We start from the raw sequence: 4,632 nt of genomic DNA, 5'->3' as shown, positions 1-4,632 counted from the left end.
CAACGAGATTATAAAATAAGGAGATCGGAAGGAATCCACCGAAATGCTTTAAATGAAATGGGGTTCCCTCGAGAATGAACTCGAGGGAGGTAGAGTAGAAATTAATATGATAAAAAAATTCTGATAAGGTCATCAAAACAAGAAAACAAGATGAGCGAAGACGCTCAATAAAAAAAAAAAAAATTTATTTTTCTTCCCCAACCCGATTCGATTCTTTTATTTATTTCTTTTTTCTTACGACACGACAATTTTGATTATCAGATTTTTTGAATAAAGCATCAGTCTACGTTTGATAATTTTGAGTCAATTGAAGGGTAAGCCTATTTATTTCTGGTTCTAAGAGCAGTAGTTCTAGCGGTCGACTCTCTTCTTTCAAATCGTTTCTCATTTCTGGTTCTAGTTCTAGCGGTCGACTCCCTTCTTTCAAATCGTTTCTCATTATTAATAAAGGGTAACGAAGATAAAATACGAGCTTGTTTTATAGCAATAGTAATTAATCGTTGTTGTTTTAAAGTCAATCTATTTACTCGCCTAGATAAGATTTTTCCTTGTTCACTAATAAATCGACTAATTAAACTCATGTTTCTATAATCAATTCGATCCCCCGATTGGATCGGGGGCAAACGCCTACGAAAAGATCGCTTGTATTTATCCATCATTTCTTTATTCCTTATTTCTAAAAATAATCCTATCCTATCCTTTTCTAAAATCCTATTTTGATCGGATCAAATTCAAATTATAGAATTAATAGAATAAATACGATTTGCTTTGTTTTTTTTATTATTGTATTATTTATTTATTATTTATTTCTTATTTATTTGTTTATTTTATTAGTTTATTTTAATTATTTATTTATTATTTATTTGTTTATTTTATTAGTTTATTTTATTATTATATTATTTATAGATATTTATTTAAATATAATTTCATATTTTAATATATTTAATATATAAATATAATTTCATATTTTAATATATTTAATATATAAATATAATTTCATATTTTAATATATTTAATATATAAATATAATTTCATATTTTAATATATTTAATATATAAATATAATTTCATATTTTAATATATTTAATATATAAAATATAAATATAATTTAATATTTTAATATATTTAATATATAAATATAATTTAAATAAATATCTATAACTGTGATAATACATAAATAATAAATAAATATAATTTATAAATATATATAAATATAATTTCATATTTTAATATATTTAATATATAAAATATAAATATAATTTAATATTTTAATATATTTAATATATAAATATAATTTAAATAAATATCTATAACTGTGATAATACATAAATAATAAATAAATATAATTTATAAATATATATAGAACCGACACGAAAATAATAAATAATTAATAAAATAAGAAATAAATAATGAAATATAGTAATAAATACAAAATATAGTAATAACTAAAAAATATAGTAATGAATAAATCATACAATATAATAAATAATACAATATTAACAATATTAAAATTAACAACAATATTAAAATTAACAATATTAAAATAATCATTATGCACGAATAGAAAATAAAAAAAAAAATAGTTAGTGATATTAAAAATCTAATTCCTAATCAATGAAAATCCAACTCCTAATCATTCGAAGACTGTAAACTAAAAATCATTCGAAGACGGTAAACTAAAAAAATAAATAATTGACTCGAGAATAAAGAAAAAAATTATTAAAAAAATAAGAACTAAATAAAAAATAGAATAAAAAAAAATAAAAGAATATTGATACAATCATATACCAGGTTAAAAAGGTTAAAAATTTATTAACGTGCATATCGAATAATTTAAAACTAAAAACTTCACTTTAAAAAGAAAGCGTGGAATAGACAAGGAAATACAAATATAGACTAATATATAAATAAAATATTTGTTATATATTAGTTATATATTATATCTAACTAATTATATACTTAATATTACTTAATATATTATATAATATATATTATTATACCTGAATACCTAATGTCCTATTTTCTCATACTAAATACCTAATGTTACCTAAATACCTAATGTCCTATTTTCTCATATTCTCGGGAAGGGTTGACATACGAGTACTTGATTCGATTTATTTCTTTATCTCCCCGTGAATTGTATGTTTGTAACAATAGGAACAGAATTTCTTCAATTCCAATCGACTAGGCGTATTGTGTCGATTTTTTTGAGTAATATACCTGGAAATGCCCGTTGATTCCTTATTAACGGACGTTTCGAACACAACTGGTACATTCCAAAATAATCGTTACTCGGACATCTTTACTCTTGGCCATGAACCCCCTTTGAGTTTTTAATTCACCCAACTCTTCTATTTTCCGATCAAAAGTGAAGAAGAAAGGAATGAAAATAAATAAATAAAAGTTGCTAACTCAAAACCAAATCCTGAAAGATTTCGTTGCAATCAATTGCAATCAATATAGTAAATCAATATGTATTATACTAATAGTAAATAAGTAATACAATGATTTCTAACTCGATTTAGAATCACAGTACTGTATTTTCTTTAAGTATCTTGTAGGATACTGTTGTTCCAGCCACATTTCTCTTTTCGCTCTACTAGTAATTTAATTGGAGCTTGAACCCAAGTTTTGTTGAGGTTCAATCCACTTTTTTCGTTCTACCTTCCTTATTTATTTTATATAATTCTTATATAATTAGAATTCTAAAAAAACTAAATAGAATTATTTCTTATATAATTAGAATTCATTTCTTATATAATTATAATTCTAAAAACAACTAAAGTCAAGGGGGGGCGAGAGATTAGTCACAGATATTTGATTGTATATCGATCTAATCTTTTTCACCCCGTCCCGCGACAATAACTAGAATTAAAAAAAAGGGAATGTTAACGCATCCGGGAAGAAACGATTGATCTCTATCAATAAACCCGCTAAAGAACCGAACCAGAGAGTACTTAGTACCGGTGCTACGGAAAGATATGTTTTTAGATCTCGCATTTAAAATCCTCCTTCTTTATCGTATTACATACATTATGGTAATACATATATAATCACATGTATGTGTGGTTAAAGACCACTTGTATTTGTATATTTGTACCCGGAATTCCTAATTCAAAATTAAAATTTAAATGTACAATGATTCGATAGATAAGATTTTCCTTTTCTTAAAACAGCAAAATAGGTCCCTTTCTGCCTGAGAATTCCCGCCAAAAAGATTCATTTATTATTCATTATATGGTTGTTATATGATATGAGACCAAAAAGAGGAAATGGAAAGATAATTTTTGTATATCAATAGATGAAATAAGGGTGTGGAAAACAAGACAGGGATTCTCTACAATAACATCGTAGGCCAATTGAAAGGGATGTAGCGCAGCTTGGTAGCGCGTTTGTTTTGGGTACAAAATGTCACGGGTTCAAATCCTGTCATCCCTACCTATTACTTCTCCTTTGAGCAGTAAGGAGGGAGCCATTTTAGTTTTAGATTGATTAAAATTAAGCATACATAATCTATCATTTTCTCATATTATATATGATATATGATAGTATAGGTGTGCACGATGTATTGGGGTTATAAAATAAAAGAATCCTCTTTTTTACAGTCTTATTTATTATGATAAGAAAGCGCTCTTAGTTCAGTTCGGTAGAACGTGGGTCTCCAAAACCCAATGTCGTAGGTTCAAATCCTACAGAGCGTGATTCCGCTCTTGTTAAGTCGAAAATTACACCGAACTGAAAAAAAAAAAAAAAAAAAAAAAATTGAACAGCAATTCGAATTTGACCTCCTTGAATTAAATTAATTAAATTAAAATTAAAGGGGTCAGTCAAAAAAAGAGATGTTAATTAATCAAAGGTCCAACTGATCACCACGTATGTATTGTAAATATGCGGTTACGAATAATCCAGCCAAAGTAATAGGAATTAGACCTAAGACGATTCCAAATAGAAAAACTTCAATCATTTCAATTTATTTGAAAGGAGAAAAAGAAAGGTAATATCTATCCCTAAATATTAATCTCTATTGCCCATGAATATCAATAACTAATAATTGATAATTAACACGGTAAGGAACTATAGAATATATGGAATAGGACAGAAAACTTTGTTTTTATTAATTGTTCGTTCATTCAATTAATTTTCAAATAAGTCGTATCTTACTCAGACCAATAAATAGAGCTGAGGTTATAGTTAAAGCCGCTAGTAAAAAACCGAAATAACTAGTTAGAGTAGGCATGAAGGAGCTAAATGAAATATGTTCTTTTTATACATATGTTTATAAAGCACTTACCTAAGTTTCAATTTTTAAAAGAGACGGGGATAAGCAAAAATACCAATTGAAAGAATAAGTTCAATTGAAATTTTTTGATTCATCAATCATTCTAAACGGTATTCACAAAAATAGAGCGGCAGGACAAGAGTAGAAAAGAAAAAGAAATAGATTCATCATCTTTGTAGTTAGGTCAAGAAAAAACCTTTGGATCTAATACAAGAATACAAGAAAGGCCGCCTCACAAATATTGATTAGTAGAATTTTTTTTTTATTCCTTGCTCTTTTTTTTATCTATATCTAATACTATCGACTACTCTTACTTGTTACTAGACGACTAAGCAATTCCTTAAAATAAAAAAA

General features: G+C 25.9%; 2 non-coding genes across 2 annotated transcripts; both read left to right on the top strand.

The window, feature by feature from the left end:
* The first annotated feature begins 3,363 nt into the window (after positions 1-3,363).
* TRNAP-UGG (transfer RNA proline (anticodon UGG)) lies at positions 3,364-3,437 on the top strand. The gene has a single exon. It is a non-coding gene; the product is annotated as a tRNA-Pro (tRNA).
* Positions 3,438-3,626: 189 nt separating this feature from the next.
* TRNAW-CCA (transfer RNA tryptophan (anticodon CCA)) lies at positions 3,627-3,700 on the top strand. The gene has a single exon. It is a non-coding gene; the product is annotated as a tRNA-Trp (tRNA).
* Positions 3,701-4,632: the final 932 nt, after the last annotated feature.

This window comes from Durio zibethinus, unplaced genomic scaffold (assembly GCF_047325235.1).
Source record: "Durio zibethinus cultivar Kanyao isolate XHJ-2024 unplaced genomic scaffold, ASM4732523v1 HiC_scaffold_2, whole genome shotgun sequence".
NCBI lineage: Eukaryota > Viridiplantae > Streptophyta > Magnoliopsida > Malvales > Malvaceae > Durio > Durio zibethinus.
The sequence above is the reverse complement of the archived record's forward strand: the minus strand, read 5'-3'. Positions and strand labels throughout refer to the sequence as shown.